We start from the raw sequence: 25,004 nt of genomic DNA on the forward strand, positions 1-25,004 counted from the left end.
CTTCATTAAGGAAAAATATTTCACATTAATATTTTGTATCACATCCTTGTTCCTAATTAAATATTTATTTTTTCCAGTTACAATATAGATGCAACACAGATTACAATCAGAAGACCAGATGACTTCCACAACCTAACACTTCACCCACATTGGAAGAAACTGGACTAACTGTACAGTATTGTGGTTATCAGTGGGAGCAGGCAACCAGTATTTTGTCATAAACAAACATCACTACACCAACGTATTTGTGGAGGAATCCATCTCACTTAATTTGAGGTGTCAAAGGATTAATTATGTGAATGTACGATCATGTTGAGGGCTCCTTTCTTAGCCTAGAGAGTGATCGCAATATAAAAAGGACATGGAACTGTTGGAACAAGTCCACAGGAGGGCCACAAGGATGATCAGGGGACTGGAGCACCTCCCATATAAAGATAGGCTGAGGAAGTTGGGGCTGTTCAGCCTGGAGAAGAGAAGGCTGCGTGGAGACCTCATAGCAGCCTTCCAGTATCTGAAGGGGGCCTATAGGGATGCTGGGGAGGGACTCTTCATTAGGGACTGTAGTGATAGGACAAGGGGTAATGGGTTAAAACCTAACAGGGGAAGTTTAGATTGGATATAAGGAAGAAATTCTTTACTGTAAGGGTGGTGAAGCACTGGATTAGGTTGCCCAGGGAGGTTATGAATGCTCCATCCCTGGCAATGTTCAAGGTCAGGTTGGACAAAGCCTTGGGTGACATGGTTTAGTGTGAGGTGTCCCTGCCCATGGCAGGGGGGTTGGAACTAGATGGTCTTAAGGTCCTTTCCAACCCTAACTATTCTATGATTCTATGATTGTATGATTGCAATGCCTGTGGGCTGTGCTCCAGCTGCCTAGAAGAGGGTATGCTGCCAACGCTCTGATGGATCAGACATAATGAACTAAGTGTCAGTAAGCCACCATGAGGTAAGATGAACTCTGCCTTGATGGCAGGTACAGCTGTGACAGCTGCCTGGATGATGAAAGATTTTAATTAAGACGGGTTGCTGGGCCTAAAACCCAACAGCTTGGTTTTACGTGCCCTTCTTTTTATTATCAGAATTCCCACTTTAGCCTCCAAAATAAACTGTGGTTTCTCCTTCCATGGCAGAAATCATAAAATCCCCATGTACATGAAGCCACCAGTGTCGTGCTTAACCAGTGCAGACTAGGGGCCATGTGAAAAGCTTGTGCCACCCTGGACACACCCTGGAGAGCTGAGGCACCAGCAATGACACTTTATTGTGTAATTTTATCAACCAAGCATGTTGCTTGGTTTTCTTTTTCTTTTGACTTCTGGGAACAACAGTAGCTAAACCACTTCCACCATGTCTGGTTGGTATTTGGTAGAATTCTGCTGAACAAGATGTGATTGAGCCACACTTTTCCACCTTGTCTGTCAGCAGGTGGGAGTGCAAACACCAGAGTAGGTGATAGTGTCCTAGCACTAGTATTTACAAAGAGAGAAATAAATAAGTTGCTAAATCTCCAACCATATATCTTGTCCAGTTCAAGAGTCCATTTTTTGCAAGGGTGCCAACTGTTTTTGTGCCTGTGGCCTTCTTTCGAAAGGACAGACTCTTTGAGAAAGACTCCCTCTATTTGTCCCCACCGTTTGTTTTTAAAGGCAGACTCAAAGATCTTCACTGATTCTTGGCTGCAGCAGGAACACCTGGGAGGGAGCGGCAGAAATGAAGAACATACCTAAACTTTCCCAGTCAAGTCTGGTTGTATAGGTGATATTTACCCTACAGATATACTGTCATATGCATATCACATGTGCACATGCCACATGCATTACTTAACACACCTGGTTCAGGTAAAGAGTGTGGCCAACTGACAGGATCCTACATACAAAACTCCAGGCAAGGATGTCTGTGGTGGATAATGGCTCTTCATGCAATACTGGCATCTCATTGCATTAGAGGGTTACATTTCCACTTAAAGCCTGCAGGTACAATGTGGGAAGATCAACCATGAGCTGAAGGGGCTAATAATGTTATCAGTCTAACTGCCTAATTAGGTGTTAGAGGAGGATTATGAAGGTATGCACCCTGTGAGAAAATAAGATTGTGCAAGCTTATCTGCGTTACATTATTATTACAGTTGCTGGAAAGTAGTGATGGACACAGCCAGAAGCCTTTCTATATAAGCTAACAATGATGTTAAGTAATCTCCAAACAGCCCAAACATATTCGCATCGATACTCATGCATTTTGCACTTTCACAGGAAGGCCAGCAAAACTCTGCACTTCTCCCTTTGGAAGTCCTCTTAAACTCAAATCCTATGAGAGGGCTGAGAACTGCAGATATCTGTGAGGAGCCTGCAATGTGGAGGAGTTCTCATAAAGATAAAACCAACCAAACATACAATCAAAAAAGTTTTAAACTTTCAAAGAGGTTTAATAGAAGTATATTCTGAAGAAGTATGACAGCAGAGTAACACTGCATTTAGCTAATTTCTAAAATGCAGTAATCAAAAACTATTTAATCACATTTCATGCTGGGGTTTTTAAGAACATTGACCTCCATGCAAGTAATCCTGTGCTGCTGAGAAAATTACGAAATAGCAAAAAAATCAGTCACAAATTTTCCTTCCTCTCTCCAAACAGAAAAGCTAAAATATCTCCTCAAACTTAGAAAAGCCCAGAAACAGTTGAACAATATACGTTTGCTGGGTCATCTAGTCAAATACTAAGGTATGACAAGTCACAGCTGCTTCAAAGGCAGGAAGAGTTCACAGAAATATGTGAGATCTGTACTTTGTGTGTGTTTATTCCTAGTAGTTATGTTGGATTGAAGGTGTCCCTGCCTGTGGCAGGGGGTTAGAACTAGATGAGTTTTAAGGTCCCTTTCAACACAAAATATTCTGTGATTCTATGAAATCCCAAAGCGTAGATTTCCGGCAGGCTTTTTTTTTTTTTTTTTTAAATAACCACACGAGGGCAGTAAGCCCTATCCTCAACTGGCGGAAGTATTTTTCACCTCGGGTTCCGAACATGTTGCTGTATGTGCCTGTTCAGTAACATGCAGCTGCTGCTTGCACACTAAGGACCTAATGTGAGACAATGCATTATCTCACCAAGTATTCAAAGTGAGAATGAGTGTGAAATCAGGATTCATGAAAACAAGACCATTTATTAGGGACCTATTATTGTGCCATTTTTAACATGGCATTCTTCTAGAGCATGTATTGCTTCTACATGAATTCTTTTTAAAAAGTCTTTTTTGTGTATTTATTTTTAAACTCAAAATCTGCCTGTACCGAGTTCATGATTCCAGTCATATTAGCTTCCTATGAAATCCACTTAAAATCAGTCTCTGGTAGAGTCATCAACACTTTGCTACAACCATTAGGCTTGCATTAGGATATCCTGAGAAACATTGTTCTACTGTTTTCATGGGGTTTGGTAGAAAGCAGTCTTTCCTTGCATTCTGTGATGTTTCACAGTATTTCTCTGGTACTCCGCATTTAAAATAGTTCAGAAAAGTCTTTGAAGGAGAGGTACACTTTCAGTCCCTTCTGTGACCACTTCAATTTCTTCTATATTGTCATATACAAGAACATTGAGACTTCTCAGTTCTGTATGCTTTCAATAATTCCATATACTGATGGCTTTCTTATCTTAGCCATTTTTTCATTGATTTTTCTGTTCCTTCATTAAACTTCAGGAACATATTTCTGCCTGGTGGTATTCTAGTAATTGATTAAGTCATCTCTGAGATTCTTAAATCCATTAGTTTCCCAGGCACAAATGCAAACTAGACTTATTCTTACAGATGAAGGTGTAAAGCTCCAACATGCAGAACATGCGGCTTCGCTATAGTCATTTCCTCACTGACAGGATTTTGAAAAGCAGCCTGGCAGATAGGGCTTACCTAGGAAGCTGACCTACCTACAGATTAGTAAATAGCCCACGGAGTCATGTAGATTATAATTCTTCAGGTTCTGGAAAATTTGTTTGTGAAACAAGTTGATCTGTGCTTCCAGTTATCTTTCCTTATCTGTTCTTAGTGCTTCATGTGGTTTCGATGTGTGCTTGGAATACACAGAATTTGTGCTTGGTGTACGACCACAATAACTAAGCAGTACTTCACTGAACTGAACTACTCACAAAGTCCAGTGGATGCTCACTTCAGTTCAGAAAGTCAGCTGAACAGCACAAAAGTACTTGTACATTGCTTAGTTTACTTTCTGCTGCCCATCTTGATAGGAGCTGAAGTTAATGCTGGCAAATAGGTTAGTGAAAAAATTTTCTGTCTGTAACAATGCTTATTTTACTCACTAGGATGGTTTGATGAACATGAAGTTGTTAAACATGACTAAATACTTCAATTTCTCCAAAAACTGAAAAATCTTATAGTGCTTTTCTAAGACATTTACCCACAGAGCCAATCTTTCATCTGCTTATGTTTACGTAAAGAGTACCACAAACTTCACTGCCTGCTGCATTAAGTGTAAACCACTTCTTCTAGACTTGCTTTGCTTTTAGATATGTAGACACAACAATGTGCTCAGGAAATATTAAATTATAAAAATATTATAAAAATTGGCATTTTGCCAATGAAGCAAGGCAGAAAGACCAGCATGATGATTTGTTCTGGAAGGGGCTTCCTTGTGCAGTGAGCAGGATGAATACAAAGACCAGAACAGAAGACTATGAGAATAAAACAACCTTAAACTTTTGAACCTGGCAGTTCTTCAGCCTTTGAGCAATTATCTTCTCTAGTAAAAACCAGCCATTGATTTTGTTGGTGTCAGTTTCTGATGAGGTAAAAAAAAAAAAAAAAAAGAAAAAAGAAAAAACCGAAAAAGTCAAAAATATAGATCCTGGGTTTGAAGCTGTAGTTTGAGCATTATAATTGGGATCCATCTGTTGTGACACTGTATTTAAAGCACATTATTGGACAGTCCGCTAACTAGTTCATCAAACTATGCTGCTTCACTCTTGGAGAACCAGGCCTTGTATCAGGATGTTCTCACTGTGTCATAGGCAGTTACAAAATTTCATCATAACTGTGGCTATTGCCCATTTGGGGTACTATTTGTGAGTATCTGGCACTGCTTTGTCAGCTGTGCTGCTCCACTCACCCCCAGCAATGTTCCTGGAGATCACTAGAGAGGTATGGCAATGTTTGCTTGCCTTTTAAATGCATGTGTTTCCTCTCTTCCCACTAAGGATGCAAGAAGTTTCAGTATCATCAAAGCCAGCAAAGGCAACAGGGCACAACAGAGGCTGGAGGTGAGGAAAGTGAATACCAGAATCTCCAACAAAGTTCATACAGGCAGAGTGAGGAACTAAAATACCTTTATGCATTAGCACAATGAATCAATAAAATTGCTGTGATATTTGCTACCACAAGTACACAAGCATACCAGAGTATCTGATGAGGAAGATGGTCAGGTGTGGAGGATGCTGAGGCCCAACAGTTGTGGCAAAGACAACACAGAGCATCATGCCATGCTAGACCTGCCCCTAGCAGCAGCTTACACACCACTACTGCAGGTGAGGAGCTGCTTCAGTAACTTGGATGTGCAGTATAACTATGCAGGGAGACTTTAAACAGCTTTTCTTCCAAGCAAACATTGTCCATGCCCCAGCTGCCTCTAACTTACTTTCTCATGTCCTGCTCCAAATTCTGGAGAATCTTTTTCCCTCTTCTTACCCACTCAGCACTCTGCTTTGCTTGAGTTGGTGGTACTATAGATGTTAAAGGAAATACATTGCAAATAAATTATGCTTTATTATGGCTGCAGATATAGAAAGATAAGGAAATTCAATAGAAAAGGTACAAAGGTAGGTGTATGTGTGCATTTGGCTTTGACTGAAGACAAGACTTGCATACGCTGCAAATCTACAGGGTCTTAAAATCTCTTGGCTACGCATTATACATCTCAAACAAAGTCTGTGGAATTGAGCTCATATTGCAGCCTGTTTATAGAAATCTACTGCTACGATAAGAGAGCAACTACAACACAGAGAGTTTTTACTTTGGCATGAATATTATACTGGAAGTTAGCTACATTTCAGACTTTGTGTAGTTAAAATACCTTTTTCTTTCCTGAAACAGTAGTTGGGCACTATGGGTCTATGTTTGATTGCCGTGATTATGGTGTCCTTGCAGACCTATGTGGGAAGCAAAGTGACTACAGTGTCCTTGCAGACCTATGTGGGAAGCAAACAAACGAGTTCTGCTTCCATCTGATAGATTACAGCAGGAAATAGTATATACAGTATCTGTTGCCCAATGAGGGGGAAAACCAAAAAAAATAAATCTCCTTCAGTTAACGCCTCACAATTAAAACTGTTAAGGAAAACTATGCTATCAGTTTGTGAGCAACTGACAGTCTGAGTGAAAGATTTTCAATTGACAGTGGGTTTTCCTAAATATTTCACTAGTGCACATAACAGTGTCTTCCCAAAAGCATCTGCCAAATCCTTCAATCTGAACAAATGAGCCTCTAAATAACTTTCCAAATAGTCTTTACATAAATCTCTACTTTTTGCTAAAAAAATAATGGTGTGTATTTTCAAGCCAGAGAGTTTTCTTTCTCAAAGTTTATCAGAGTTTAGGGAGCATCACAAACACAACCACTATTAGGTTGCAACATTCACCATGGCTTTTTCTCATACACATTGACCTTTATATTGTATTTTTGACTTGTTCCCTTACCTTAGAAAACCTCCAGCTACATATTTTCCTTTCAAAGTTTGGCCAGCCTCTTTGCTACTGTTAACATAACCTTAGGTACATGCTGTGAGGATTGTAAGTCATGTCCTTCATACCTGGGATGTCATTCATTGTCTCACATCTGGGATGATATCAGGAGATTTGTATTCCTCACTCAACGTGACTGTGAGGACAAAGACAGAAGTCAGAAATACGCAGAGTTAGAGAAAAAAAGTGAAACATTAGAAGGAGAAACTAAAACCAGCATATCTAAAATTCCGGGGGGGGGGCAGATTTGTCACTTGCTGTTCCTACGAAACAGCCTCTTGATACGTCTCATTCTGAGTGGAGGATCCCCTACAAGCTTGCCCGGAAGGGCTATCTCATCTCTATGCCTTGGCGTTGCTATTCATTTTGCTCTTACTGATCAATACGTATTAAAAATAACTTGGAGAGATAATCAATTGCTTGGAACATGGTGCTTTGGGTATGCAAATGTCACTTAATTTCTTTTGGACTCTTCTGCCAAAGGTGCTCAGGCACTTTTAGAAAATCTCAATGGAGTCTACCCATGGTTGCTTGATTGTAAATTTAGCATTTCCTGAAAAACTTAGGTATCTGCTAAGTTTATAGACATTTTGGTAAGCAGCATATTAGACCTATCCCCTTCTCAATGGATATTGATTAGTGCATGTGTTTACTTAGTCCCACAGTCATCTCTTCAGAGGTAATGTTAATACAGGTAAGAATATCTTGGGTGTACAAAATAGCAATAGCAGACACTGGGAGCATAACCCCAGCCATGGAGAATTCTTGGATCAGACCTGGGGCTATTAGGTGGGTTTTCACCACCCAAGAAGTTGTCAGTGTATAATTTCTAAAGCAGTAACATATTACTTACCAGTTAAATAGCATCTACAAGTGTTCACTTTCCAAGGAGACCATAAAGGCTACCTAGTTTGACAGAGCACTGAAAAGATACTCTTGTTTTATTTTCATTAATAAACTCTAAGCAAAACCTGTGGTATATTCTGAGTGATGATTTTGCAATTCCTTAATCAATGAATTTAAAAATAAAATGCTTATTCCACTCAAGAAAAATTAATAAACTAAAAGCAAATAATCAGTTCGAAAAAAATATAGGAGAAGAGGGTTGTATTTATTTTCCCAAAGCATCTTTCTGCTGTTGCAATCACAAATGCACACTATGATCTCTCCTGGGTCTGTCTGCCACAGGGTAGACTGATAACCCTTTTGCTAACTTGTCAAGTGAGGCTAGTAGTATCCATTTTATCTGGTTAAAAAAAAAACAGGGCAACACACAGCAAATCACTCTATTCTGTTTAAATATTTGTTGAGCTGTTACTGTATCTTCACGAGAAAGTATTTAAGAATGGACAACGACCAAGGCAGATCAAAGTCTGAGACATTACTGTGCTGGCAGAGCTTGGTGTTACTCAGTGCAATGACAGTGTCTGAGATGGTTGACTCATAGCAATAAGGAGGCCTGGAAGATAGGAGTGGTCTGGAACATGTAAACTGAAATTTCAGTCTGCGGAGGCACAGATAAATATGACTTGTCATTTATTATTTTGATTTCTTTGGATTACAAGATCATAATTAATTGCTAGGGAAGTCTTACAGCACCGAACACATGTGGGCTGTGCTGACAAGACTTGTAATATTTTTTTAGAAATTAAAAATATGTCAGTTACAGGGGAAAAATTGACTTACCTTTGCAAAGCAATGACAGGTTGCTACAGAAACACAGGCCACACTGCAAGCCTCTAGGTGGCCACAGTTGCAGCCATGAGAGGCAGAATCATCTTACGCCCTTAACTGAAGAAACATGGTTAGCAGAGAAGATAGAGAGCTTCAGCAGTGTACATTGCCACAATAAAAGACACAGAATGTTCTGATTAGAACAGTCTTACAAAAGTACCTGACTTGCTCTTTGTGGGTTAATAGATGAAGAGAGCCTGACCTAGGAATCAGTGTCAGTACCACTGGGACCCATTCACAGGGTTATCTGCCAGCTAAACAGAGCCAAGGCAGGTTTTGCCAAGTTGCAGTCTACGCAGCCTTATGTAATGCAAAACATTTCATGTCTTCACTAAGGTTAGCTGCAGGAGGCTTAGAATGATATTGAAGTAAGCACTCTAGCTTGGTGTTCCTTAATTCATGACAGCTTGCACAATTACTTGGAAAACAAAATAATTAACACCCGCATCTATTCCCAGCTGACTGATCCCTCCTGATTCCATGTGTAAATGAAAATGTAGACTGCAGACAGATATGTACAAAACTCCTGGTATAATAAGCGAAAAAAAATTTAGGCAAATTTAGGCAAAAATTTTTGCCTAAAAAAAATTTAGGGCCTTCCCCTGCCCACTTTTTTGCCTAAATTTAGGCAAATTTTTTTTATATTTCAAATGAAAAAGGCACCTGGAAGACTGAAAAAAAAAAAAAAAAGACCCAAGAAGACATTCACACATAACAGAAAACATACAGGGGTTTCTTCTAAGCTATTAATTACCTTCTTCTAACTGTCTGCTATGGCCAAAAATACAAAGATATGGATATTGCTGAATCTGGGGGTGTAGCTGGGTTTGTAGTGATTTATTCTTTTGTTTTCTTTCTCCCCTGCTCATATGAATAGACCTGAATCTATCTTCTTTTTCTCATCCTCCTCTTGCTTTCATCTAGGCTTTGTTTACTTCTGAAAGAATAACATCTTAAAATTGCATCATTAGGATGAGAAGACTAGAAAGGAAAATTCTGACCAGAAGGGGGTTTTCTTTTCATTGGCATGGCATGATCTTAAGTGTAAGGGAGAGGCTTAATCTCTAGTGTCCATGCTTCTGGATTTGGTCACATGTTTTTGTGCTTTGGAGGCTCCAGCCACATCCTGGAAATTGCAGCAGGCAGAAGTATGTTGTGGGTGGGTCTGCCCACAAGGGAAAAATGCATGAATCCCAACTCATAATAGTTCAAGGAAGAGACTTCATACTCACACCACTGCAGCCTGGCAGGGCCATAACCTCCTTCTGGGACAGAGCAGTCTTCCTGCTATTATCATACCAGAATCAAGGAGAGCTTCAGATACTCAAGCTCTGAGCTCTTGAAAGTGACCAGTCTATTACAAATTTAAAAAGTACTCATTTCAAACTGAGGCTGATACATATGCTTTTATTTTAATTACTTTAATGATTTTGTATTTTTTAAAGAATGCAACTACTTTTGCTGAGATGTATTGAGTGTACTTATTTCCTTCAAATCCTAGTATCTGTTGGAGCAGGGAGGCTGGCTTATCTTCCCAGGGAGGCCAAATTGGCTCCATAGCCTCACTCCAAACATCCAGCTTAGGACTTCCACACAGAAAGGGCCGTGACTGAAAGCTCTTGCTGGCCTACACCTTTTGACAGCCCCTACACAGCCCCATCAACACAGGGGCTCTGTGCTTGTGCTGCCTCTTAAGGATCTCATTCACCCACTGCCTCAAACTAGCCAGAACCCATGCTCAAAAGAGAAAACCACCAATGAGGCTTCCCATGCAGACCTGAGCCAGGAGTGAGAGTTGTTAGTGGCCTTCACCTTTATTTGAGGCCCTAATCACAGCCCCACCCTCACGCATGTTCTGTGCTTGCATAGCCTCCAAAGTATTTACCTGACCTGCTGCCTAACTCTAGCCGCAGGCCAAAAGAGAGAACCTCCACTGAAGTTTCCCACTCAGAATAGGTCAAGGCTAAAGCTGTTTGTAACTCTCAGTTTTCCTTGGCAGTCCACTCACATAATCACAAATACTAGTGCTTTGCACTTTCTTTTCCACACCTGCATCTCACCCTATCCAAAGCTTTGGTTCAAAACAGAAAGTTCTCCAGCTTGGGCTCCTGCTCAGGAAGGGGCCAGGACATAAAGCTGTTGCCGGCCTGCACCTTCTCTTGCAAGGCCCATCAACATGGGGATCTGAACGTGTGCTGCCTTCTAAGGATCTCCCTCACTGACTGCCTCACTGTAGCAGAGCCCAGGTCCAAAAGAGAAAACCTCCAGCACAGGTTCCCAGATGGAAGGCACCAGAGGTAGCAGCTGCTGGCCCTCACCTTCCCTTGGAAACCCATTCACAGCCCCACCAACGGCGCTGTTGTGCATGTAACTTCAACGCCAAACCCTCCGCCTTGCCAGAGCCCGGGAAAGTAGAGGATAGCCATTGCACAGGGCTTCATGCAGAAGGGGCTGGGACTGAAAGCCGTTTGTAGATCTTCATTTCCCATGGCAGTACCTTCACAGCACCACCAAACAGGTCCCCAGCATGCAGTGCCTTCCCAGGGTGCACCTCTTCCCACGCACATTCACACGCCGAGGCCTCTCCTCGCAGTCCCCAGCTCTGCCTTCCCCAAGGCAGCTGTACGATCACGGAGACGGCGGCTCCAGAACTAGCCTGCCGCAGACTCACACCCCCCCCTCAGGGCTTCCCTTTCCCCGTGTCCCGGGGTCACAGCCCCAACTGCCAATTACAGCCCAACCCGCGCCTCTCCGCCTATCAGTGCCCACCTCGCTTTCCGCCTCCGCTCCGCCCACATGGGCCGCGCCCTGCGCCTGGCTCCCCGCCCCGTCCTGGGCCCGCCCCTCCGCCTCCGAGAGCCAATGGGGGAGCGGGCGGCAAAGCGGGGTGTGTGAGGGAGCGGCGGTTGCTCGCTCGCGCCGCTGTCCTCCTTAGCCCGCCCTGCCTCAGTGCCGGTAGCCGCCATTCCCTCAGCAGGTGAGTGTGAGCGTGCGTGTGTGTGCGCGAGCGGGAGAGGGGAGCCCCGGGACCCGGCAGCGAGCCCCCGGTAGGTGTGGGGCGCAGGTCCACGGCCGCCGGCTTTCCCGGCGCGGCTGGGCTCAGCTCCGGCGCCTGGGAGCTCCGGCTGCGTCAGGGGAACGGGGTAGGGGAAAGCGCTGGCCGTGTTCAGAAGTGCCCAGCTGATTCACTGCGGGCTTCCGCCCTCCCCCTCGCTCCCCTCCTCCTTTCCCCATCCAGGACGCGCCCACAAGCGCACCGCCGTCCGCGCTGGGACTGAGGGAGGACGAAGATCAGAGTCAGGTGGATGGGCTCGGTTGGTCTGGTTTTAACCTAATTATTATTAGGGCAAGCGTGAAGCTGCGTGGTAAATGTGCGAGTGCGCCGGGTGCTGTTTCCCTAAGCGGGATTGTCCTTGCGGGAGGAAAGTGTGACAACGCAGGGAGGGTGGTGGGAGCGGGGCTGCATCCCGGCGATGCCGGCGGGCCAGTGAGGGAGGAAGGAAGGGCCCTTACAGTGTCCTTGGCATCCAGCTTGCCTTTTCCCCTGGCGTGTGGATTAGTGCGCTACTGCCGCAGATGAGGGAGCGGGAGGAGGCACGGGGTAGCAGGAGAGTCACCGATCCACGAAGATGACAGCGGTGACCCGCAGCTTCGAGGGTTAGTGGCGCTGCTTTGACCCTTTGCCAGGACGAGTTTCAGCTCTGTAGAAGTGTGCGTGCAGCTTGATGTAAGCTGTGCGTTTGCAAGTGTGCGTAAACTGAATACTAAGTGTGTGTGTGAGAGAGAGAGAAAGACTGGTCCGTATGTTCATGTGATTGCAAGAAATGAAACCTCTAAAAACTACAGTCGCTGCAAACTGCTTTTGAGATAAAACACTTTCTGTCTGTGTTTTTTTTCACGGTGTGGTAGGTTTACTGGCTGCCAGCGCTAATTAGACTTGTTGGAGAAGGTATGTTAAGATTTCTGCAGCATCTCGGAACTTTTTTTTTTTTTTGCCTCATTTTTGCACAGCTTTCATTACTTCCACTATGTTTTTCGGCTTAAATAGAAAAAAAAAACAACAAAACAAAACAAAAAACAAAAAACGAAAACCAACCTAAAATATGACTTCAGTTGTAATAGATCCATACTAGTGTTGATGGGACAGTGACAGGAAGCGCCTTGTCTGGAAGGAGGAAAGTGCAAAGCAGCATCAAAACAAATATCTCATTCTTCCTCTTACCTGGCAATTTGTCAGCACTTAAAGGACAATCGCATTGGAACTCTGCAGTCCAGAAGAGGTTACTGGACAGAAAACTACTGCTTCCTTAACACATCTTTGTAGGAGTGTAGCACTGAGAAATGGGAAGATCTAATGCTTGCTTTCTCCTTTCCTTAAGCAATTGTATTTTCCTGAGTGTCAGACCTCTTCAATTTCCGGATCTAGAAGCTCTTCTTTGTGTTTTCTGGCCACTGTGAATGGATGCTTTATAAAAGAAGTATTGTAGTCTTCAGTGGTAATTAGCAGGTTCTTTTCCTGTTTTGACCATACTGATATGTAAACTAATAATTACCAGCTAATAATAGCACGGGTGATACTGGAGGAAAGCACTATGTGAATCTTTATTAGTTTAGGAAATGTATTACATGATTACGCAGGTACAGGGCTTTGTCACAGCTGTGACTTGAAGAGCTCTCAGATCTAGTTAGCTTTCAAATCTGGGGATGTCACAGCCTTGATTCGAGAGCGCCTTCCACGTATAAAACGTTAATCTTGGTTAAAGAAAACTAACGTCGAGCAACAGAGGGGTTTTGGCACTGAACCGGAATAGGCACAGTTCAGTTGCACAAGACAAGTGCACCTTTTTTTTTCTCCTCCTGGGTTTGAGATGTCATCGCTTCCTCCATGGCCCGCCGCCCTCCTCCCGGGACTGCCGCGGCCTGCCGCTGGCAATGCCCGGGGCCCCCAGGGGCGGGGGAGACCGGGGCCGGTGCCCGGGGCAGGGCGGGGCCGAGCCGTTGTTGGCCTGCGCGGTGCTGCGGCGGCGCGACCTTTCCCCTACTTCTTGGGGGTGGTCACGTGAGCAGGCGCGGCGGGCGGAGCAGGGGTTGAGCCGGCAGATCCCTGCGGCGCCGCGCACGCTGCGGAGCGAACGCAACCAAGTGCCGGCTCTGGAGCGGCCGGCGAGTAGATGTGTGCTGGCCGCGGATCGTGCTCGTTTGCTGCGTGCAGGGGTAGGCTTTCCCGAGAGGGACGGGTTTTGGAAAAGCTTGGGTAAAAGGCGACCTAAGTAAATGCTTGTCTGTAACACAAAACAACCAACAAGCAACCTCCTCCTCCCCTCTCTCCCCAGCTGTATTTTTAAAAATATTCCCAAACCGTTTTATTTGTTCTGCAGCGTGCTGTGTCATAGTCCTGAACTATGATCAGAGGGCTGGAGTGCCTTTCCTATAAAGACAGGCTGGGAGCGCTGGACTTGTTCAGCCTGGAGGAGGCCGCAGGGAGACCCTAGAGCAGCTTCCAGTGCCTAAGGGGACCGACAAGAGATCTGGACGTGCCCTTTTGACAAGGGCACGTCAAACAGGATGAGGAATGTCGAACATGACAGGACAAGGGTGAATGGCTTTAAACTGATGCAGGGAAGATTTAGCAATGTGATATTAGGAATTTACTGTGAGGGTGGTGAGGCCCCAGCACAGTTTGTCCAGAGAAGCTGTGACTGCCCCATCCCTGTCAGTGTTCAAGGCCAGGTTGGATGGGGCTTGGAGCAGCCTGGTATAGTGCAAGGTGTCCCTGCTCATGGCAGGGGTTTGGAATTGCATGAGCTTTAAAGGTCCCTTCCAGCCCAAATCATTCTTTGATTCCACATGTTCAGAAAAACAAGATCTAAATGACTGAAAAGCAAGCCTGGATTTTGAATAGTTAATTTAAATATTTTAAAAAATGTTTGGAACCAGTTATTCAGTCATTCAACCCTGTACAGGCTGAAAGACCTTATTCAGGTCTTTCCACCTTGTACAGTAAAATATCTACTGCAAGAGCAATCCATTCAGTTTGCCTTTGGTCACCAAACATTGTCTCTCTTCCAGGACCTGCAGAGTCTTAAAATGTGACATCATGGATGTCTCTTAGAAGTCCTGCCATTCCAGAAATATTTGCTGTTACAGTGAAGATACTAATTCTTCTTTACTGCATGAGCATAGAAGCTCATTAATGCAAGGAGAGTGAGAGAAGGGATAAAACTCATATAATCTAAATGCTTAGTTTTGTTTTTTATAGTAATATTAAAAAGAAATACCCAGATGTAGAGCCTACTTTTTAAAGGGGGGGGGGGGGGGGGGGGGAGAGGCTTCTGCATTATATGATACCTGCCAGTGGTTTAGTTTTATATGCTTATCTCTTACTCAGCAAGATTATTCTGAATTTCTAAAAAATCAGACAAGGTAGCTTGCTGGGATGTGTACAGTAATAACATGTACTGCAATAGAGACTAGAATAATCTAAGAATTCTAGGAAGAGTATAGGAAGTCCTACCCTCTATAGGGGAGAAATAACCTGTAAATAATATGACAGTTGTAAAAAAAATATTTTTATGACATTTGTGGAGCATGTCAGTGTTTTGGAGTCATTTTTTTTTTATTGAAGTGTACATTTCTAAAGCATCTTTTACAGGACCATCCTATTTGAGAAAATGAGAGGCCATATGATTCAGAAACTGTAGGGATTGATATTCCTTTGTGTTATTCTAGTAACTAACACATTGTTTACTGTAGCTAGTCTTCCTTACTACTTTGCCTGTCACAAGTTCGATTAGGTGAGAAGACAACTTATCTGTGGCTTTTCTGCTTAAAGTACCAGTGAAAACAGTTTGTTCTGTGAACATCTCTCCAAGAAAACTTAATGGCATGTGTTGACTGGAATGGATGTTAAAAGTTTGCAGGCAAACACTTGGATGTCTCAAACTGAAGTCTGAAACTAGAGCTGGAGTCTAGCCCCTGAGCTGTACTTGCTTATCACACTAGCTAGTGTTCACTATTGAGCCCTCAGAAATAACTAAGTGGGTAGCAGATGAACAAACTTTCACTCCACAGTTGCTTACCAACTCAGTCCTGTTAAATGAAGACAGATTGATCTAGACAACACATTCATCCAGTGCAATGGAAAGCCGTGTTTCCGAACTGCTGTTTGTGACTATTCACCCCATTGCCGTCAGTTTTTCTAAAGTGCTTCCAGTCTGATCCAGTCCCTGTGAGCGGTTGAAAGCTGTGTGTGAATTAAAGCTCAAGCTGTTTTTCTTGACTTTCTGTTTCAGAGCTGCAACTGACTGCCGTTGCTGTAGTGTAATGTCTATTGAGAGCTAGAAGTATTGGAATGAATCTGCCTCTTATTGTGTCCTAACGCATTCAAGATTCCTGCTGCAGTGAGCTTGTTGGACAGAAGATTTGATTTCTGTGTGAGAAATAGATCTCAAGTCTGCTTTTAAGGAAGACAGCTGTTCAGGTATGGTTACATTTCATTCACTGATCTGTCTGTTGTTGTCTCTTCCCTTCCATATATACTCACTCCACTTTACTCCTTGGGAAGGGGATAAAGAAATTGGCCCAAGATTCCAAAGGAGTTGCCTGCAGAGTGTAGCTAATATTCACCCACAGATGATCTTGGAAAATTGCTGAGGACAAGACACAAGCTGATAGGTTTCTCAATAGGACAGCAAGTTACTGCAAGCTCTTTAGCTGTTTTGATTCCAAACTGTATGCTGTAAGTGATGTTTGCAGTAGGTCACAGTGTTGCCATACCTGGGAAAATACATGTTTTTAGTTCTCCACTTTGGCTTGAACTACAGCATGTTTTAATTTTTTAGGTGTGAGAGATTCTTTAAGGCGCTTACAATTCCAAGGGACCACAGCTGTCGGCTATAGATTAGAGTGAGAATGTCTGGAGCCAATGGTTAGCAATAACCAAAGATGAAAAGTTATGTGTCAAATGATTGCTGTTGGAGGAGAAGCTTTTGTCTCTTTCCAAGTGACCTAAGCCACTTCAGTCATAGCATAATAATTTTACTTTGGGGACCCTGTGAGAACTACCACATAAACAACAAATTCAGCTTTTAGGAGGCTTAAACTGATTTTAATTTTAAAACTGTGTAAGTCAGACACAACTAAAGTGGCATGGAAGAGCCTCTTAGTTTAACTTCATTTGCATCAATCAATTATGATTTGATCTGAATGCCATGTTAATTCAAGTTTTAAAAGCGATTCTTTGGTTTCTGATTTATTTCTATTCCATAGTAATTAGATTTACCTGAGAAGCCCTGTTGAATTAATTTAATCTACATGACAATTTATTGCACAGAAGTTATTTGGCTTAACTCCTTGTAATGAGTTTGTGCCTGTAGAATATGATTAACCATTACAAGGTAGGTGAGTTATTGGTAAGACTTAAGAGCAACAGGTATCAGTATCCTGTATGCTTAAACATGATTAGATATTATTGAAGGTTAGTATGCAAGGAAGACATAGAAATTCTCCAGGGAATAACAGCATCTGGTTAATCTTTATAGTGAGTTCAGAAGTCAGTGCCTTGCGGAATACCAGGTGAACTGTGAATAACCTGTCTAATCTGTCTGAGACTTTGATACCTTGTTACCTTGTTACAAAAGTGTAGCATACACTGTAAACAAGTAGCATTAGCTGGTAAAATATCGAAGAAACAGATACAAAAGGAACCAGAGTCTTTCTAGTCATATGTTCAAATGTTTGAGCTGTATATTTTGTACTGCTTACTGAAGATTTTGTAGATCAAAACCTGTATTTCCTTTGAAAGGCATAAAATTCTAGACCACTCTGATCTTTGGGTTCCTGTTAAACTGAATGTTTTGGCTTTAGTTTTAACTTTGTGCATCTAAAGAGCACTACATACACGAGTAAACGCAGTTTTGGTATTCTTTTGACATTCTCTGGTTAGCTGCCTTACTTAGTTGATCCTCTAGCATTAGGGGCAGGATTATTTGGGTATTTGTGTCAGATAGTGATGGGGAGGCAGTTACTCCCATAAGAGCAGATGGGACCTTGAGTTGCTGAAGTCGCACACTACAGTATATACTGTAGAGCATATACTGTACTGACTGAAACTGTTGCATTTATAGCAAACTCCATGAAAACATTTTAATGACTTCATATTGACTCATTCTATTAAGAAAGCCTGTATTATCAATAATAAAACCAATGTTTCTTCTAGATACATAGATGTAACATTGAATTTCAATGGCTTATTTTTCATCAGGAGTTTGTACTGTTTGCTTCCATATTACTGCAGTATATATGGCACTTAGGGTCAGTTCCAGAAATCTACCTGCTGCCTTAGAGCTAGCAGACTCTCACTGGACAGCATAATAGTGTTTAAAATACCGACACACACTTAAGAACTTAAAATGACACGCTGGGGCTTTCTAGTGAGGGCAAAATTACTGGAATAATGTTGAAAAATTAAGATGAATCATTGCCTGAAAAGTTCATGTAAAATCTCTGTAAAAATTCTGCTGCAAAATCCAGCTTCTTTTATCTTCCAAACTAATAGTACATTTTTGTCAGTTGTAGAAGATTTGCTCTTTTTCAGTGTTTGACTGTTACTACCAATTTAACTTTCAGGGTGTTCTGTTCATTTAGAACAACTGAAGCACAGGATTTCTTGTTCAGGCCTTAGTGTTCTAAAGTAAGATTTTTCTTTCATTATTGTTTTTTAATTTCTTTTGATTTTTTTAAGCAGATCTCTTATGAGGACTCCTACATTAAATTTCATGACCTATCTCTGCTAGTATACCATTAAAACTGTATTAAAAATAGGATTGATGCTTCAAGCCCTTAATCCTCTTAGTGGCTCTTCACTGGACTCTTTCCAATAGTTTCATCTCTTTCTCTTACTGGGGAGCCCAGAACTGGGCACAATATTTGAAATGGAGCCTCGACAGCACTGAGTAGAAGGGAAGAGTCACCCCCTTCAATCTGGTGGTAACACTTCTCCTAATTCACCATAGGATTCTGTTTGCTGTCTTTGCTGCAATGGCACCTTCCTATCTTGTGTGCAACTTGCTGCAGAGCTGTTTTCCAGCATTCAGTCTCCAGTGTGTACTAGTGCATGGGTTACTCCTCCCTAGGTACAGGACATGGCCCTTCTGTTTATTGAACTTTATAAGCTTTCAGCCTGCCTGTTTCTCCAGAGCCTGTTGAGGTCCATCCGGATGGCAGAGAGATCCTTCCTTGTTTCAGCCCCTGTACTTGTAAATCCATCTGCAGTTTGCTCCTTTCCATATTTATTTTTTTATTTCTTTTTTTTTCCTCAACTTTTTGACAGCTACTGCTTTTGCATCGAACATCTGGAAGTGTCAAACTGATAAACTTCAGAACTTCTGCAGATTTTGGACAGGTGAAGACATACTTGAAGAATGTTACTAAGACAGCAGCACTTAAAAAAAGTGTTTTGGAAGACACTAACCCTTTGCATTTGTATAAGAATAGGTCCTGTTGCTTGATATAAGTGATACATTTTGGGGCGGTTGGAGAACTTTGAGTATTTTTCAACAGAAACAAACCTAAGCAACCTTGATTATCTGTACATCTACATCCGGTATGCCTGTATAGATCAGTGTTGCCATTAAACTGTGGTTGGTGGCAAAGTGTGGAAGTAAACTTATTTACTAGCAAGTTATTTTGGGATGGTGGTACTGGCTTTGTTGTGCTTCGCTACATAAGGTAGTCTGACCTACCTTGTGTAGGTGGTATGAAAGCTTGGGCTGACAGAAACATCCCTAACAGAAATTTGAAGAGAAATTTGGAATAATGCATTAATAGATTTGGCTGGACATCTCAGTGTTTGGAATTCTCTTGCTTTTAGTTTAGTGTCTGGTATGAAATTAACAGATTTGAGCTTAAAGAATTACTCATTGATTTCTACAAAACAGAATGCATTAACAGTTTTTGTCTTCTAGGACAGCAGAAAATGCAGATTTCTAGTAATAGAATAGTGTTTTCAATATTTAAACAAGTTCCAGAAAAGTCTCCTCTTAAGAGAAATTGTTGGAGCTCCAGAATTGTTTTCTGTTCTGTATGACTGCTTGAAACATTCAAGCAGTAACTCTTACTGCTTTGGATGTTGATAGAAATAGAATTCCACTCCCTTTTTTCCTTGAAATAAACTGTTCTGGGGACAAAGACACTGGAGCACTTGCTTGGTTTCCCAAGAACTTCTGAATTCAAGGTGTCTAGCTTTAAATGGAAATCTTAGTATAGTTCTAAGTATGTTTCCTAACTAAATTTGGCTTTAATGTACTTTCAACCACTATCTCTCCTCACTTCTCATCTTTAAAACTTCCTTAAACAATGTAATTGTAATTGATGCAGTACCCTTGTTTTTTTTTCTGCATCAGTCTATCCCTATGTGAAACCTGAGTGCCAAGCTAAATTTTGAAGTTGTAAGTTTATTTTTGAAAGGGAGTGAATTCTTTAAGGTCAGTTTTTTTTGTTGGTTTTGTTGCTTCTCATTTCTTTATTGGTGATACCTTGCAGCTGTATGTTGTTACGAGGGCTTCCAGGTGCTTCAGAATTCAGAACTGCCATCATACTTCAGGATGCAGCATGTTCTAGCTCTTAGCACAGGCACGTGTAATGCTGCAAGTCTACTCACCATTTATGAGTCAATGGCTTGAGTGCCAGAGATGTCTATTTGAGGGCTCTAAAGGTATTAAACCTGTGTGGGGTGGTATGTAGCAGTGCTCTTGGAGAAACTGTATGCAGCAGTCAATGCTTTTCCAAGACAACGGTCAACCTTTTATTGCCAAAGTAGAATAATTGGAAATAATTGTTTTGTGAGCTTAGTTTGGTTACTGACAGGTGTATGTCCTGTATATCTATAAATAGGTATCAAAAATCGGTGAGGAGACCCTCAAAGTAAATTGTTGAGGTAGCTTGAAAGTGAGGGTCATAGAATTACGTCTTTCATCAAGGTTTTGGCTGTTCTGAGTCATGTGAATAAGACTTTTCTGGAGTTTTCTTCTTCATTTGTTAACTTGCTTTGCAGGAAAAAGAGCTATAGATGTGAAAACTACATTAGTTAAATAGTATGTCACTTTCTGGTGGTTGGTTGGGCTCCTGCCAAGGAGAAATGGCAGGGTTTCCTCTATTCCAAGAGGAACAGGACATGGGGGGGGGGGAAATTGCATAAGCCAAGCAACATATGGAAAGCAAGTGGCTAAGATGAGCTCTGAGGTAAGAAGGTAAGAAGTGGCATCCCCTCAAAGCAGAGGAGTTGCTTTTTTTGAGATAGAGATGGTGACTACTTGGTGTTTTGGTGTGGGGTTTTTTTTGTTTGTTTTGTGTTTTGTTTGTTTGTTTTTCATTTTGGTGGGTTGTTGTTTTTTGGGTTTTCTTTAGCACTATCATTTTATCCATATAAAGCTTATGAAATCTACAGAAACAAACTCAATAGCATTTCCAAAATTAATGCTTCAGGAATTAATTCGTTGTTTTGTGCAATGTACTGTAATACGTTTAATTTTTGCCTCATGGCTTGGTGCTTTTTAAGATGCACGTAGTAATTCTTTCACTGTCTTTTAGACATCGTGTTCTGTGTTATGTTCTTCAGAGGGAGATGTTACCAACCACAGGTGACTTCTTGCATGCCTGACTAAATGGAAGCATCCTACACATGGGATCTCTTTTAGCTTCAGATTTTCCAGGGCTGAGGCCCTCATCTTCTCCTGTGGTTACAGGAGCATGTAAACCCCAATAGAGAGCTGACTATTCAGTGTCTGCCTGAAATCATAAGGTCTGTGTGCAGTCTGAGAGTTAAACCTCCATCTTCATAGTATAAATATCCTGAAACTGCAGAAACAGCAGTCTGAGGAAGCTTCATGCATAGTAGTCATAGCAGTATAGTTTTTCAGAACATCACGTCTATCAGGACTCGGGCCTTCTGGTGTGCTATGTGTTTTCTTGACTTAAAAGTGACATTTAACCCATGGAAAAAGATGTGGTAAGTTTGGATTGGCTCAAGCAGAGGTATGAAAAGGGAAGACGAGAAACATCTGCAGTTGTTACAGCATGTCAGAGCTGAAGTAAAACCAGAAAAGTGCAAGGATGAGACAGCTTTCTCCTGTAACTAAAAGCAAAACCAGCACAACCCTCCAACTTTAAAGGGACAAGTGTGTTTTTTAAGATACATTAATATTATGAGAGAACACTGAAAGGAAAGAAAATAGCTATTATCAAAGTAATCTATTACTTTTAGATTACCTTTAGAAATCATTGTGAATTGTTTTTCCCCTTTAAGCAGGACTCAGCCAGACTGCCAATAAAATAAAAGCTCTTGTTTGTGGCTCTCTGTTGGGAATGGGGTTAATTGGTATACACTGTACAGAAATATTTTGCTGACCAAAATGCCTGAAGTTAGAAGAAGTTACTGTTTCAGTGTTAGCTGATTGATGTGGGCGCTGCCCTACTAACATTAGCAAGTCAAGTTTGCAAGTCTCAACGCATGCTCCTAAAGCCTGTGCCCTTTTACCTACTTAGCTAGCAAGCACGTGACAGCAGAGGAATGCAAAGCAGGGGAAGTGTGCAGCAGCTTATGATTAAATAGGCTTTTAAGGAGGAAAATAAATATTCAAAGACAGGGACTTCAGGAAGTCTTTGGTGTTCGGCCATCGTAATTCAGAACAATTTTAAAGGCTTAAGCGTTTTTTTAAGTAAAGGAAAAGGATATGAAAAAACCCAAGATTTTTGATTGTTTCACATCTGAGGGTCAAGTAATACAGTCCTAGAACTAGGCTTGTCTTTGTTTTCAGGGCTTGTTTACTTGATTCAGGATTAATTCTTGTTGGATTAGCATTTTTTTCATTTGTGAATAAGGACTATTTTCCTTATTGAAGCTTATTGACTATTTATTTATAATCTTTTCCTGCTTTGGACAGTAGAAATGCATATGCCTAAAAAGGAAAGGGTTCTTGAAATTCTTACCTTCAGAAACAGAGAGGAGGGTAGTTAGAAAGTCACAGGGGAGTTGAAGGGTAATAGAAACTAGTCCACCTGGTACTTAAGACACTGGCATTCCAGAATACAAAATTCAGTGAGTGAACTAGAGAACTGTTGGCCCTTCTTGAGACAAATCCAGGTGCCTGATTCTCTGTATGGGGAGATAGTTGTTTTTTGTTGGGAGCATGTGGGGGTTTTCATTTGTTTGTTTATCCCAGTCTTAATAGCACTACAGTATTGCTAAACATATGATGAATTCTTAACTTTGCCTTTTGCAAACCCTGTTAAGTCCAGGGTATACCACGGATTGCTGCAGCCTGTCTCCATTTTATTGCTGTCTTGCAGTTTTGGTCTCAGTGTCCAAGCATACAATTTAAATGAATGAAGGAACAGCTGACTTTGACTTCCTGATACTTGTCTCCAGCAAGGCCCCTGTGAATAAGCAGTTTTTAGTGACAGAGTCATTAATTACTACAAATGGCAGCTGTTATTAGGGCATACAGGGCTTGTCTTAAAGGTTTCAAAACTGGTGTTCAAACCTGATTTGATTTCTTTGTTGAGCTAATCAGACACTGTACATGCATAGGTCAAATTGCATGTTATCTGTGTAACCCAGTGATCTTTAGCTACCCTTCTGGAAACCCAGAAGCGTGATTCACCCAGGACTCTGCCTCTAAAACCTGAGCAGTGGCTGATGGATTTAGGAGATGTGTGAATTACTGTCAGCCACTATAGCAGTACTGCAGAGGTTGAGCACTGGGGGCTGGTTTAGGGGCACGCACTTTTAATATTGTAAGCAGTTGCTACCTATTAGTCAGCAGCCTTGCCAGATTTTGTGCAACAGCACTTTCCTTATTCTTCTCTGCCTAATGCTCCTTCTATTCCTGTGTTGAGCATTTATTTCCTAAGCCTACTATTACTGCAACATTCCAAGTTCTTATATTCCCTAGCTGTCTACTCATACACCTTTGCACTCTTCTTCATGCTTCAGATGACTTTGACATAGTAGAATGTTTAAAGACTAAAGGAGTACTACAGTCTAATAATCTGCTTTTGAAGTGCTCAGCTAAACTGCACTGATAACTCTCACATGCAGGGGTTGAATATCTACCAGAATTTAAGTTTAATTACAAAGCCTATGCTTCAGGTTTGCAAAAGAAATGTAAGTTTCAGCACTTAGGATTCAAACAGCATGAAGTAGTTGTACTTTTGATTTTCGTTTAAATAGAAATGCCAGTGCTGCCTTGAAACATTTAGTATTGATAGCGTTGTATTTTGTACCAGTAAAAATGTGAAAGTAAAATTTGCCCTTGAATCCTGCTCTATAGATGGATTTATAGATTTCTCTACTTCTAAGAGGATGCTGTTTTTAGAATTGTGCACAGAAGTTTTGGTAAGCTAATAAATGAATGTGGACAAAATACTTTGAAGTCTTGATGGTCTCTTCAAGAGTATGTAGTTTGGACCATTTCAATGTTATATGGTCTGCAAAAATCTGTGTTCTGATTGTATGTGCTCAAACAATATTAGTCTGAATTAATGATGAGCAGGGGTAACTTGCAGGATGTTTATGTAAAAATACTGGTTAAAGAAAGAAGGAAGCTATGAAGATGAGCTGATAAATATGAGTGTACATTTCAGTTTGAATTGGCTGTATCCTCAGAGAAAGTTGGGGTGTAACTGTGATTCTGTTTACATGTTTATATTTGTTTTAACTTCAAGTGGCATTTATTTGAGCCAGTTATGCCTATCCATTGTGATGGTCTGTATTGGCACGATCACTGATATTTTGGGGTAATTAAACTTAGCTACAGTTGAATTACATTTCCTCTTCATTTCAGATTTGTTTGTGTGAAGGTCATCTTTCCGACAGCTGTGATTTTGTTTCCTCAACTCTGCACAGTTTTGATTTGGCATTTATTTGCCAGTCTGGACTCAGTCTGCACTCAGGCTATAGTGTCAAATTGCTGGGACAAATCAGCTTGAAATTAATATATGAAAAAAAAAATCAGAGGAAAATATGGCATGAAGCAGCTCTGTTTTGCTAGCTGAGGTGAAAACTTTAAATACCTTTTGTTTCAAAATGTTAAGAGGAAAAAAAAACCCCCCAAAACAAAACCAAACCCCAAAACATTTTCTGAATCTCTTTTATCATTACACAGAGAGATGCTATGTACCTGCCATTTACTTTTTCTAGATACTACAGCTTTAATTTTCTGCTCTGAATTTTTATATATTGCGTGCACACACGATATACAGCTTGCTATGATCCTGCCAAAAGGCCTGAGTTACATGAGTGTTTTGCTTACATTTTCAGCTGCTGTGGTTAGAAGAGGTACCTTAATTGACAGAGAGATACTCAGACTGAAGTGCAAGCATAGCCTGTAAGGAAGAGGCAAGTACTGTAAGTAAGTTTGGCGTACTTTGAAATATTTCCCAGAATTAGAGTGTGGAAGATATCTTGCTAGAAATGGACTAGATTCTGGTTCCTTTGAACAAAAAGGAAATATTTTTTTTAACTCTGCTTTTT

The 25,004-nt window shown here is 41.4% G+C and overlaps 3 long non-coding RNA genes across 10 annotated transcripts; 2 read left to right on the forward strand and 1 right to left on the reverse strand.

Annotated features, from left to right (window-relative positions):
- Window positions 1-888: 888 nt before the first annotated feature.
- Window positions 889-11,019, reverse strand: LOC134164456 (uncharacterized). 4 transcript variants are annotated; one of them, XR_009965155.1, is made up of 5 exons: window positions 10,971-11,019; window positions 6,808-6,875; window positions 5,637-5,721; window positions 1,830-1,967; window positions 889-1,691 (listed from the first exon to the last, which is right to left on the reverse strand). It is a non-coding gene; the product is annotated as an uncharacterized LOC134164456 (long non-coding RNA). The 4 variants fall into 4 exon arrangements; XR_009965152.1 differs by lacking the exon at window positions 10,971-11,019 and adding an exon at window positions 8,426-9,029; XR_009965154.1 differs by lacking the exon at window positions 5,637-5,721.
- A 315-nt stretch (window positions 11,020-11,334) lies between these two features.
- LOC134164454 (uncharacterized) lies at window positions 11,335-24,998 on the forward strand. Of its 5 annotated transcripts, none has more exons than XR_009965150.1 (5): window positions 11,335-11,450; window positions 15,766-15,953; window positions 18,069-18,164; window positions 18,804-18,875; window positions 24,792-24,998. It is a non-coding gene; the product is annotated as an uncharacterized LOC134164454 (long non-coding RNA). The 5 variants fall into 5 exon arrangements; XR_009965149.1 differs by having other exon boundaries at window positions 18,101-18,164; window positions 24,792-24,997; XR_009965147.1 differs by having other exon boundaries at window positions 18,119-18,164; window positions 24,792-24,996.
- On the forward strand, window positions 19,478-20,653 carry LOC134164457 (uncharacterized). The gene is made up of 2 exons (XR_009965156.1): window positions 19,478-20,327; window positions 20,366-20,653. It is a non-coding gene; the product is annotated as an uncharacterized LOC134164457 (long non-coding RNA).
- Window positions 24,999-25,004: the final 6 nt, after the last annotated feature.

This window comes from Pezoporus occidentalis, unplaced genomic scaffold (assembly GCF_034315485.1).
Source record: "Pezoporus occidentalis ecotype Australia unplaced genomic scaffold, CSIRO_AGI_Poc_V1 ctg22, whole genome shotgun sequence".
Lineage (NCBI taxonomy): Eukaryota > Metazoa > Chordata > Aves > Psittaciformes > Psittacidae > Pezoporus > Pezoporus occidentalis.